The sequence below is a fragment of the Coenobita brevimanus genome, chromosome 16 (genome assembly GCF_032717465.1).
Source record: "Coenobita brevimanus isolate Jiangsu-jjx chromosome 16, ASM3271746v2, whole genome shotgun sequence".
Taxonomy (NCBI): domain Eukaryota; kingdom Metazoa; phylum Arthropoda; class Malacostraca; order Decapoda; family Coenobitidae; genus Coenobita; species Coenobita brevimanus.
The window spans coordinates 12,917,798-12,932,259 of NC_136969.1; the positions used below are offsets into that span (position 1 = coordinate 12,917,798).

Here is a 14,462-nt window from a genome sequence, read left to right on the forward strand (position 1 = left end):
TATATGATAGTGAATAGATGTACTATTATATAGATATAGGCCTAATGGTGATTAGATATGATAGCGAAGAGATATGAAATTGAAACGATAATTATGATAGTGATTAAATATACGAAAGATACACTAGTGAATATATATCATACTGAATAGATATAGTGAATATAGTGATAATTGCTCAATAAATATATTTATAATGATAGTGTATATGAACAGTATATTGATATGTACTTTATGCATATATATGATGACGGTGATTATATATAGGCCTAGTGATATATATTTTATGCATAGATATGATCATGGTAAATATATATAGTGATAGATACTCAGTAGTGATTATGGTTATATTAGCTGTGCTGCTATGAGTTAGTGATGAGTAGAGTAGTAGTATTTGTCACGGTGATTTTGAGAATATACAATATTAAAGAATAATATTCAATAATACTTGAGAACAGGAGAAAGAATTGACTTGTGAAAATCGAGCAATGATTACTTTATGCCGGCTTACTTCGACGAATTCTCTAAGGACGAGAATTTATAAACTTTCTCAACAGTACACATCAGAGACTAATTACTCACACGTGCTGTTTATTGGTACTGTTAGCCTCTGGAGAAAGTGACTCCACCCCTGACAATCAATATCTAATGCTATTAATGATAAACAGGTTCTTGCCGGTGCATTAACTCCTGGTTGAGCAACGGATTTAAGTTAATAAAAAGGACTGGCCTAAGTACCAGTTATGAATAATACAAAACGTTTATGCAAACTAGGAGCTATAACTAAAATAAGCTTAATGTGGAGAAATAAAACATGAGTTTATATTATATTAAGCTCAAGAGAAAAGAACTGTAAATTTTTACGTTACATGAGTTTCAAATGAATTAAAAAATAAGAACACACTCACTCGCTCACTCAAAAGCTAAACTCTTAAGCCTAGGAAAAACGAAAAGAAATACTGTCAGTAAAGGGGGCTGAGCAGAACTGGGCGTCGGTAGGACGAACGCTGCTTACGCTAAACCTCTACACCAAATCACTGTCTAAGTGGAGATTCAGGAACTCGCTGGACAACGGCGGCACTGCTCCACACTGGGCCCGAACGAACCTGCACACTCGTCGACGTCTAAATCCTGACTGAATTCAAATTGTGAGAGAGGGGCAAGTGTCGGCCGCGTTCTTGCTAACGGAATTGATGCGAGCAATATATGCCCATAACAAATCACTCGGCAAAAGCGCTAATGTCGCGTGCAAGGACGATCACTTATGAAACAGTGAAAAATGTTCTGAAAACACTCCCGATCGAGTGAATACGTGGCGGTTGACCGAGTGATACTTATGGGAATTCACTAGAATTCGCGGTTTCCCACCAAAGTTCAATGTCACGAGTTTATTTAGATAGAGAATCGCGCCAACTCGTGACATTACGCCCCATCAAAATCATTTTATTTTCCCTCAGGAAAAAAAAAATCAATTTACATACATATAAATCCTAACTCAGTCACACAAGATTCACACTGTGGTGTGTGTGCTATCCTGCTACAGGAGAAAGTCACAGTCGCCAGTGAGCAAAAAAACCTCGTATTTACGTAAATAGAAGCAAGCTTCAGGAAAAAATCCGTGACGATGGTGAAAAATCCTGTACTCAGGTCAAACTGAGCGAAAAGTTCACTACAGTTACATTAACAACTAATTGTTATGTAGCATGATGTATGTAATACAAGGTGTAGGTGTGACAGTTGTGGTGTAACTGTACCTACGTGTAAAATTACATAATGCAAATTTATAGTAAATAATGATGACAAGGCAGAAGAGAAGAGGTGGCAGCATGTGTCAGGAATGATCAACTGTTCTGCACGGCAATGCTGCACCTGCCAGCTGCACCTGCAAAAGCAATCAAGGTGGAGCATCAAAAGTATCATTTCTCTCTCTCTGCCTAGCAATCAGTACTTATGTTACAAAAAAAACACTATTTAAATTATTAACCAGGAAACGTAGTCAAGGCGTCTCTGCAGGACATCAATACTGACACAGTTTACTAGTTAAACCCTAAACTTAATTAGCGAAAAGACTGGGGGTTTGTGCAGGACGTCAAACGCTGCAATTCACTAAATTAACCAGGGAATGTGGTCAAGAGCGAAAAGACTGGGCGTCTGTGCAGGACATCAAACGCTGCAATTCGCTAGGGACCCAGTTTACTGGTTAAACCCTATACTTACGATTAACATTAGGAAGCTGAGAATCCCTACGCAATCTCGGGCAGGTCACATTTTAACACCCACCGTGGGTATGAACACTCATGTGGATAATGTGCATTCTCCGGGAATCCTATGAGAGGCCCACAGCTAGAGACGTTCCACAAGGCAATTCATATACAGCCTCGGACTGTCTCTGCGGGGTTCTCAAACTTCCCCCTTAACTTAGGGTACATATGTATGTACAGGCCCTGGACATACTGTGTCCTGCGGGGCCAACGGGAGAGATGTCAGGTCTGCACTCACATTACCTCTGTCCTCTCTTTCAACTGACTCAAAGATTACAGGTGTGGTCTCAAACAGCACAGGAAGGACATGTCCCTGATTAGTGGTACATGGACACACATTGCAGGAACGCACAAAACTATCTATTTCTCATCCCATCCCTGGCCGTCAGTACGGATACAGCCCTGGGTCTTCCTTTTGCCCATGTGACCTCCTGAGGCTGAACAATGACCCCATTCTAACACTGCTTGGCAGTACTTGGTGGGAACGACAAACTGCAGTCAAACCTTGCCCTGGGGTTTTCGTGACTCACAGTACAACCGTCCTTGTTTACGAAGGAACTTGGGTTGACCTCCCCGTGAATACTTTATCACTCTAACCTTTTGTTTCTTTCGCACAGGAGCAAGTGTCGGGTCAGAATGTTGTTCTTGAACAACAACTTGGCTACACATCAGATCTTGCGGCGATTCAATGGTCACCGTGGTGACACAGTTTGGAGCCTCAGCCATGGCTCGTGTTACTGTAGCCGAAGTCTGAGTAGCGTCATCTTCAGTGCAACTATCCTTGGCACCAGGAATATTGCCTATGATAAAGTCAAACAATGGTTCTGGCATGACAACTGCGAGTGTCGTACCAGTGTAAAATGGAGATGCCACCTGGATACGTGCCTCAGGGAACAATCTCACTGATCCATCAATAAGGTTAGCTTGGATCTGTCGACCCGTATACTCCTCAGGCCGAACTAGACTCTGCCTGACAGAGCAACCTGAGGACCCACTGTCTCTCAGGACCTTCACAGGAATGGCTCCCACAAACCCTGGCTGAACAAGGAAAGCACTGTCACATGTGGGAGGGCCTGTGGAGGAAGCAGCCAGCCACTGATTAGGCTGCTGAATAAATGATGCGGCAAACATGGTGCCCTGAGAATTAGATACTTGAGGGGTCGTACTCACTGTCGGGGAAGATGAAGCATTGACCTCCTGTGGCAGAGTGTTCACTGTCGCTCTGGGACTAGAGAACTGTGGAGGAGTACCTGTACTGGTAGGGTTGTGACCACCGTGCTGCTGCTGAGGAATGAAGGCTGCGTTTGCCTCCTGCCTCCTATTCACTTGAGCTGGTGCTGAAAAGGACAGTCCCGATAGTCGGTTGCATGGCTGATACTGCTGCTGGTTAGGGTACCTGTTGTACCCCATCCACTCAGGTTTCTGGGTGTTTTGCCCCTGGTCCTTCCTCTGCGGTTTTGGACCTTGGCCATTATTCTGAGAATGGCCTTGTTGCTGAGGTTCAGTCTGAGACTGTTTCCCAGAATTGTCAGCTTTCCTGTTCCAGGTATATTGCTTACGAGTTTGATACCCATAGACAGTGAAGAATGCATCAGCCTTCTCCACCATTTGGCTGGCATCTCTTACCTGGCAGATCTTAAGCCGAGCCATAAGTTTGGCAGGCCACGACTTTTTTTGCTGCATGCTCAGCATAAGGTCAATTATCCCCTCATGCATGGAAGGAGTTTCATCTTTCTCCATCCACTCATCTAAGTAAGCAGTAAGCCAGTCAAGAAACTGAACGGCAGTCTCTTTTTCCTGTAAACGCCTCATGAACTGACTCTTGGCGTTGTCAACTGTGAGACCATACGCTTTGATGAGTGCGGCCTTCATCATCTCATACGTGAGATTGTCTCCACGAATTCTGTGGAGAATATCGAGGGCAGGGCCCTCAAACAGGCTAAGAAACTGAAGCTGCTTAGCTGCCTCATCCAGCTGGTACAGATGAGCCATGTCTTCAAAACGAGCTATGTATGACTCGATTCGCTCGCCTTCCTTGTATAGGGGAAGCTTGATGTGTGGGGTCGCCAGAACATGTGCAGGGAGAGCGCTCGTGGAGCTTGGGCCAGCTGCACCTGATGTGTCTGAAACCAAGGAATCTCGCTTGAGCTTCAACATTTCAAGTTCATGTTTTTCACATGCTTCTCGCTCAGCACGTTTGTGTTCTCGTTGCTCACGCTTGTATTCACGTTCTCTCTCACGTTGTTGAAACTCGTGTTGACGTTCTCTCTCCCATTGTTCTAACTTGAGTTCGCGTTGTTTTTGCTCGTGTTCACGTTGTTCTCGCTCGTATTCATATTGTTCTCACTCGTGTTCGTGTTGGATTCTACCTCTTCACGAGCATCATTCTCACGTTGCTGCTCATAATTAAACCTAGAGAGGACGTAATTCTTTACTTCTTTTGGGTCTGTAAGCCCCATATCTTTAGCTTCCTGTACATAGACACTGGTAGACATGATGCCAAGTCAATCTAAGTGAACTAGAGACTAAGCACTGACTGCTATTTTGCAGAGAAAGATGCCAATAATCGAGAATAAAGAATAAAGGCACAGGTTAGTGGTGACCAGTTTTATGTAGTTAGACTAGTAAAGAAAGAAAATTAAAACACCGACTGTGAAAACTATTACTTAAAATTGATAAAAATGAATTAATAATCACCAGTAAGATAGTGCCCATAGACTTTAATGATAAATACCTGAGTATGAGTGAGTGAGTATTGTCTCGTGAATAACTTTAGAGCTAGGAGTTAATATCCTGGCGAGGTCACCAGATATCATGGGGATTTTGAGAATATACAATATTAAAGAATAATATTCAATAATACTTGAGAACAGGAGAAAGAAATAACTTGTGAAAATCAAGCAATGATTACTTTATGCCAGCTTACTTCGCCGATTCTCTAAGGACAAGAATTTATAAACTTTCTCAACAGTACACAGCAGAGACTAATTACTCACACATGCTGTTTATTGGTACTGTTAGCCTCTGGAGAAAGTGACTCCACCCCTGACAACCAATATCTAATGCTATAAATGATAAACAGGTTCTTGCCAGTGCATTAACTCCTGGTTGCACAACGGATTTAAGTTAACAAAAAGGACTGACCTAAGTACCAGTTATGAATAATGCAAAGCGTTTATGCAAACTAGGAGCTATAACTAAAATAAGCTTAATGTGGAGAAATAAAACATGAGTTTACATTACATTAAGCTCAAAAGAAAAGAACTGTGAATTTATTAATTACAATGAAATAAATTTTTACGTTACACGAGTCTCAAATGAATTAAAAAATAAGAACACACTCACTCGCACACTCAAAAGCTAAACTCTTAAGCCTAGGAAAAATGAAAAGAAACACTGTCAGTAAAGGGGGCTGAGCAGAACTGGGCGTCGGTAGGACGAACGCTGCTTTACGCTAAACCTCTATGCCAAATCACTGTCTAAGTGGAGATTCAGGAACTTGCTGGACAACGGCAGCACTGCTCCACACTGGGCCTGAACGAACCTGCACACTCGTCGACGTCTTAATCCTGAATGAATTCAAATTGTGAGAGAGGGGCGAGTGTCGGCCGCGCTCTTGCTAACGGAATTAATGCGAGCGATATATGCCCATAACAAAACACTCACCGAAAGCGCTAATGTCGCGCACAAGGACAATCACTCATGAAACAGTGAAAAATGTTCTGAAAACACTCCCGATCGGGTGAATACGTGGCGGTTGACTGAGTGATACTTATGGGAATTCACTAGAATTCGCGGTTTCCCACCAAAGTTCAATATCACAAGTTTATTTAGATAGAGAATCGCGCCAACTCATGACAGTATTATGATGGTCATAGTATTAGTGATGATGGTGATAGTAGTCGTGATGATATGTCCGATTGCCTTGCTACATATGATATTATGAGTAATCTACAAGAAGACAGGTGGCACCTTTTATTCTTTACTATTTTTAACTTTCCCTTCACTGAAGGCTTTGTGTAGGTTATCTGAGGTCGTTTGTGAGTGCAATTTGCAGTTTTGTTGTATTTGTTGTCAGAACCTAACTAAAAGACCAAACCTAACGTTTCTGTACATACCAATAACCACCAAACACATATAGGTTAGGTAATAATGACTATGATTTAGAGTCCATCACTGCGATGTGTGTAGCATAGGTAGATATATATATGTAAGGAATCCAACACAATCCCATACACACAACAAAGCCAGCCAGGAGACAAGACGTGTGCACTGGGCAATCGCCCGGTCCTGTCCTCCCCCCTTACTATTTTTTTAACCAGCCCATATCCCAATGACCGGGCTAATGTATGGCCCGGCCTGCATTATATATGTAGGAAATCTTTAAACAAAAGAAACGAACAAACACAATCCCCTCAAAATACATTCCAACGCAACAAGCATGTAATACCTGATAGCATACCTTTCATGATTTGTTGTGTATGGGTTTACAGTTTCCAACCAGCGAGGAGGAATGGGCTACAATAGCACAAGAATACTTCAGCAAGTGGAACTTCCCAAACTGTCTTGGAGCAGTGGATGGGATACATGTCACCATCATGCCACCTCCATCGGCAGGATCCTACTATTATTACAATTATAAGGGAAGTCATAGTGTTGTGCTGCTGGCAATTGTAAACGCCAAATACGAGTTCATCATGTGTGATATTGGAACCAATGGACGCATATCTGATGGTGGTGTGTTGGAGAGAATAGTATTTTATGAGAAACTGCAACAACACACTGATGATACCCCCAGACACATGCCCACCCAATTCAACCACACAGCTACACTATGTATTTGTTGGGGATGAGGCATTCAGCCTTCGCAGACATTTCATGAAGGCCTTCAACCAACGGAATTTGACACATGAGTGCAGGGTATTTAATTGCAGACTTTCAAGAGCTCAACGTGTAGTTGATAACGTGATAATGTGTTTGATGCCAAACATCAAGGTGCAGAATATTCACCAAACCAATCAATTTGGCCATAGAAAACATAGATCTTAATGTGATGGCTTCTTGTGTTCTGCACAACTACCTCCGAAGGTCACGTGGTGATGCTGATGTCCCATCAGATCAGCATGTGCATGATATCTCAGATCTATCTATATATATACCTAGCCTGCTTCCCCCAAGGAAAGAGAGGTAGCCGAGACAGGACGACACACTCCCCATTTACTCATCCATTCAAACACATTCATTCACATCTTAGCTCCAAAGGGGAGAACGGACAGACCCATCCCCTTTCCCGCACCTGACCTGACTAGCTGATCAGACTAAATGCGGGAGAATATCCCCTCAGGGCTGCGTCATCACTTATTCATTCACAATTTCTCTCCATTTATTTCTGTCACACACAGCCACTCTTCCTTGCTCGACAGACATCCCTCTCACATCCAGCGCTCTCTTCACACTGTCCATCCATCCTATTCGTGGTCTTCCTCTCAGCCTTACACCTCTCACATCAGATCTAGTTATCTTTTTCACCAATCGCTCATTATCCATTCTCTCCATATGCCCAAACCATCGCAAAACCCTCTGCTCAACTCTACCAGCCATCTCCCGGACAACTCCAGTTCTCCTTCACACTTGATCATTTCGCACTCGATCCATACACGTCACTTCACACATACTCCTCAGACACCTCATCTCCATTACATTCAAACTTTTCCTCCCTGCTACATCCGTAATCCATGTTTCAGCCCCATATAACGCAGTCGGTACCACAACACCCTCATACAGCCTTCTCTCTACATCCATTCTAAGCGAACGACATCTAAACACTTTTTTCATTCCTCCCAGCACCTTTCCTACTTCATTTATTCTAAACTTCACTTTTGCATCTATTCTTCCATCCACAGCAACATGTGACCCTAGATATTTAAAACACTCTACCTCCTTAAGCAACTCGCCATTCAAAACTATATTCATCCCCCTACCATCTACCAACCTCGTACACTTCATCACTTTACTCTTATTTTCATTTACTTTCAATTTCCTCCTTTCACACACCCTTCCAAACTCCTCTACCAACTGTCTCAATCTCTCCTCTGAATCAGCCACCAGTGCAGTATCATCTGCAAACAGCAGCTGATTCAGATTCCACTCTCCACCATCAACATTCACCAGACTCAGACCTCCACCTAAAACTCTTGCATTCACCTCCCTTACAACACCATCCATGTATATATTAAACAACCAAGGCGACATCACACATTCCTGTCGCAGCCCCACTCTCACTGGAAACCAATCACTCACAGCATTTCCCACTCTTACACACGCTCTACTATTTACATAAAAACTTTTCACCCCTTTTAGTAACCTACCATCAAGTCCATGCAATCTTAAAACAGTCCACAAAGCCTCCCTATCAATTCTATCATACGCTTTCTCTAAATCCATGAATGCCCAAAACACATCCTTGCCTTTCGCTAAATACTTTTCACACACGTCTCACAGCAAACACCTGATCCACGCATCCCCTCCCTCTCCTAAAGCCACACTGCTCATCACCAATCACTCCCTCTGTACCCTCTCTAACTCTCATAATTAACACTCTACCATACACCTTACCTACAACACTCAACAGACTTATACCCCTAAAGCTACTGTAGAAAATTCCCCATTCATCAGTTTAGAGCGTGGCCACAATAGACGGTCTAGTGACTTGGCAAGGGAGGTCAGGGAACTATTCCCACGGTATGTAAACGAGAGGGTGCAGTAGAATGGCAGGAGGATAGGATATATCAGAAGTGAGGGAGACAAAAATGCATTAGACATATGTCTCACATGTATTAGTCCAGCTGCTACGTTAATATACAGTAGGTATGATAGGGGGTGTATGTTTTCATACAAACGCCTGAAAAGTAACAAATGTATTCATATTCATATTTGAAATAATACAAAACTTATTACTTATATACGTATGTACAGCCGACAGCAGAAGTTCGTCCCTCTTAGCGTGCGTGATACGAGCCTGTTGATCTGGTAACACTGTATGAGATAGAGTTGACAGGTACGCTTTAAATGGCTAATATTAAAGAAATGTGTTCGGAGATAAGAACACATTCTCTAATGATAATATTAATTTGCAGCAGGTGGGATAATAAAGTTATTGTGAAATGTTTGACATTGGTGTATGAAGATTCTTCGTTACGGACACAGACGCCTAGGATTACTTGGACTGGACTGATGTTGCCAGCAAGTATTATATGAAATATTATAGAACGATTGCAGTCTTAAAGGTGAGGTTGCAAGAAAACACTAATTACGATGTCAGTTACACACTAAACAAACACAGAAACTGCCAGTTCGTGTTTCGCCAGTATGCGATTTTGTTTTATAAGTTAAGTCACTTCCCTTTCCGACCTCTCTCCCCACCCGTCTCTCCTCTTCCAAGTCATGCTCTGCCATCATCCACGTTTTATCGTTAATGTTGAAAATCGTATGTCTGTAGGTAAACTGTGGGAAATAATATAAAAGTGTCAATGAGCTTCTTTTCCTCCATCGCTTGAAGTGTTATCAATGACTTGAATATAAATGTTAGTAACATGAATAAATAGTCACTGTGGTGGTTAGGAGACATTTCTCGTCATCATTTATGTAACACTTACCTAACTATCGTTCTTACAGTGCCCAAAATACACTCCCTCTCCACCCCCTCGCCGTCTCCTCCCCTCCCCTTTCCACTGTTTCCATCACTTCTCCCCCCTCCCTCCGCCCCCATTTCCAGTAACCTTTGTTTCTAGCCTGCAATACTCCGAATCCCTCCCCACCGTGTTATTGTATTGACCCTGCCCAACTTCTCTCCCTTGTCATTTCAAATGTCTTTTTCTCTCCCTTTTTCATTTTTGTCTCGGGAATCGAACAACATAACGATGTTTGGGTCATGTTTTTGTATAGTATCCTTTAATAATGTGTAATATTATAATGACCGTGACAATGGCGGTCAAGAGGCATTAACTGTTCAAAGGACGGCAGTCAATGCCTCAGTTTAATGATCATTTTATTTCTCCTCCTCTAGCCATTAATATCTTGCTTACACTTATTTTATAAATCCCAACATACATAAAATATGAAGCACAAACGTCCTTGTTTTCACCAAAGAAAGTATAAAATGAAAAATAATCATTGCGTATGTTGTATGACTGAGGTGGTTTGGACATGTGGAGAGAATGGAGAATGAAAGACTGACTAAGAGGGTGTATGTAGGTGAGGTGGAGGGAGGGACAGGGAGGGGTAGACCGAGGATGAGGTGGAGGGATGGAGTTGAGAGGAATATATGGGGGAGGGGGGGTTGAGTTGGGGTGAGGGGAGTCAAATGGTGGGTGACAGAGCGACTTGGAGGCGTTTTGTCTGCGACAACCCTTTCGGGATTAGGGCGTCGGGCTATAGATAGATAGATAGATAGATGTTGTATGATCTACACGCATCCAGAAAATATTTTCTTAAAAGTCCTGTCAGTATTCTTGGTGATAATTTGTAGATCTTCAGTTACGATTAAATATAGCAAAATAGATGATAGTCACAAAAGCTGTATCCTCATACATTTGGCTACCATAATCATCGTAATATACGATGAAGGGGGATTATACCCCTCTGGATGAGTAGATTAAGCCCTTATCGGAATATGGTTGTCATGAGCCCGGACAGCAGGCAGATGTAAGTGGAAGTATGAGATTGTCGCGGTGTAAGGGTTAATTATGGTAAAGGTTCGCTTCCTATCCATCCGAGTCCTTGTCACTCCTGTATCGATAATATCGGCAGTTGCAGAACAGATGTTCAGGGCGCTGACGGACAGCCATGCCGTTACCTTTTGTTCTAACCATGCAATGCAGCTATGGGAATGGAATGATAGGGATAATCTTGCTGACTGCATTCTCTGACCTTGTAAGATCATGCGTTGAGGGAGTTCAGATCAAAGTATGGCGATGGCATATTGTTTTAAATTATATATAAGTAGACGTATCTCATAGGTCTCACTTTAGTGCGGAACACAATGTGTGGGGGGGGGAGGGGATTATGGAAGCAGGAATCCTTTGGGTGAGGGAAGGGATTACATATATTACAAGCTGGGACACAGATAAATATGTTATAACGTGAAGGGAGGAGTGAGGGATACAGAAAGCGGGAAGGAGGCGAGGAGGGAAGGAATCCACAAGGGGGGGATGGTATTGAACATTGATAGTTACGATGGACATATTGTTATGTAAGTAATTTGGTTACTTGTGTGTAATACAGTTGGCAATATAACATGCACGAGTATTGTGTTTATAATGTCATTACAATTAAGACTCAAAGTCCTGTAAATGGTAATAACTGTATTCAAATTATGAAGAACCGATCTAGTTAGGGAGGTAAACAGAAGCAGAGTCAGTCAAATGAAATCGTTGGGAAGGGTTGGGGGTGTTGAGGGAGAGAAACAAGGGGTACTGGTAGAGGGGGGGAAGGGAGGGGGGAGAAGTGATGGAGACAGTGGAAGGGGGAGGGGAGGAGACGGCGAGGGGTGGAGAGGAGTGTATTTGGAGCACTGTATTAACGATGGTTATATAAATGTTATATAATGTGACGAGTAATGTCTCCTAACCACCACAGTGACGATTTATTCATGTTACTAACATTTATATTCAAGTCATGGATAACATTTCAAGCGATGGAGGAGGAAATGAAGCTCATTTGACACTTTTATATTGTTTCCCACAGTTTATCTACAGACATACGGTATTCAGCATTAACGATAAAACGTGGATGATGGCAGAGCATGACTAGGAAGAGAAGAGACGGGTGGGGAGAGAGGTCGGAAAAGGAAGTGATTTAACTTGTAAAACTAAACCGCATACTGGCGAAACACGAACTGGCAGTTTCTGTGTTTGTTTAGTGTGTAAGTGACATCGTAATTAGTGTTTTCTTGCAACCTCACCATTAGGACTGCAATCGTTCTATAATATTTCATATAATGCTTGCTGGCAACATCAGTCCAGTCCAAATAATCCTATGCGTCTGTGTCCGTAACGAAGAATCTTCATACACCAGTGTCAAACATTTCACAATAACATTATCCCACCTGCTACAAAATAATATTATCATTAGGGAATGTGTTCTTATCTCCGAACACATTTCTTTAATATTAGCTATTTAAAGCGTACCTGTCAACTCTATCTCATACAGTGTTACCAGATCAACAGGCTCGTATCACGCACGCTAAGAGGGACGAACTTCTGCTGTCGGCTGTACATGGTTGTTGCTTTCATACGTAGTGGTCAGAATTAATACATACCGTGTGTATGTAAATAAAATGAGACTTGTTATTGCAGTTCCATTTTATACCCTTCATTCCTGTAATATCGTTTGCCAAGGACATTATGAGATTATACTATGATACAATACACTGTGGGGGTTACATTATATATACCCCCTAATGTACCTTACTTGATTATCGCACCTGGGATCACCACATACCCCAAACAATATATGGATAGGTGGCTACATATTATTGCACAACCGGATCGTAATTTGCTAAATACTCTTGTACAGCTCCGGACAGATGAAACGGCTACACCCCATCCACCAGCGACTTGGTTTGGGTCTCAGTGGTTCTGGTAACAGTTGCAGGTGGAGGGAGGGGGGATGTGGGAGGGTGAGGAGGGGAGAAATGTGGGCGGAGTTATATAGGGGGTAGTGTGGGAGGGTGAAGAAGCAGCACAGTCTGGCTGGTGGGAGGGGGAGACGAATGGTTGGGTAGCGGAGACGAGAGTCTGCTGGAGGGTAAGACAGGTGAGTGTGATTAGATGAAAAGAAATTACAAAAAATGAATTATTATAATATCTGCTGCATATATTGCATTTTATCTACTAAATAAAAACACTGTCTATTATTCACCACCGTATTTGGGTATCCTACTCATTATTATTATCCTTTGGATATTAGGCAATAAATAAAGATATTGGACGGTCTTTCGGACCCGAACCAATTTTTTCATAATTTTTTTCTTCAGCTGTTTCCGTATTCCTATTATCCCTCGTGCTTGAAGTCCCCCTTTTTATCACTTTCTCCAACGCCCTACATTTTTTTTTAGGCATAAGGCAGTTTAACTTTCTCTTTAAATAACCATATTTGTCAACAAATATTCCTTTCATTAATCTATTTAATTACCTGTTTTCTTTCAATATGCATTTGTCTAATAATGGGTGTTACACCTTAATTGGCGCCGCTATTTGACGTTTTGAATAAATTTGGTCTAAATTTACGCATACTGTATATTGCAGTCTCTCTCAAGTAGGCTGGCAACCTCACACATCCTCCCCCCTGCTTTCTCCTTCTCTCGCTACCCGTTCCCTCCTTTCCTTTTGTAGTACTGTTTATCTATTCTTTCTCATATTTTTAACCTCATTCCTTCTTACAAACTTTTAGTGCCATAGGAATTTCTCCCTTATCACCTACAGTCCTACTACATGAAAGTGGAAAAACTGCCATCGGGAAAAGAATAACTGGAAATTTATGGCGAAGGTTACGATATTAGTTATTTAGAATGAAAGTGTTGGCAGATACGCATTCTTGACGTGATTATCGCAGCCACAGCATTTCGCCTTCATAAAACAGAAGGACTATAGGTTTCATGCATTACCTCCTTACGTCCAGCATTACTGTGCAGAACGCCATGTATAACACATTAAGGACCACAAGGACAGTACTGGTAGTAATCGTGATTCTCATGAACCTCTCCATAGGCTATTGAAAACAGTGCTTTATGCTCAACTTCAGAATTATGTTCTTATCATGGCAATGATAGGCAAAGATAATAAAAACAATATATACAACCAAATTATCATTTATTATACAACAAAGCTCAAACTGCCTCCGTGCTGCAGTCTCAACGGTGTAACCAGCTCACACAATCACATGTAACCTGAAGAAATTAAATACATGATCCTATATATATATATATATATATATATATATATATATATATATATATATATATATATATATTATATTAATAACCATGAACAACACTGTTTGATCTAAAATTTATTGTGTTGGGTAAAGCAGAGGACACTAACTAGCATGGCAACCTACCACACGGAAACCACCATGTTGCACTACACGCCACAGAAACCGATGCACAGACCATGATATCAGCGAAAAGACTATGAGAAGAGTATT

The 14,462-nt window shown here is 41.8% G+C and overlaps 1 pseudogene; it reads left to right on the forward strand.

Moving 5' to 3' along the window:
• Nucleotides 1–14,462, forward strand: part of LOC145390970 (uncharacterized) — a 165,107-nt pseudogene that overhangs the window by 1,539 nt on the left and 149,106 nt on the right.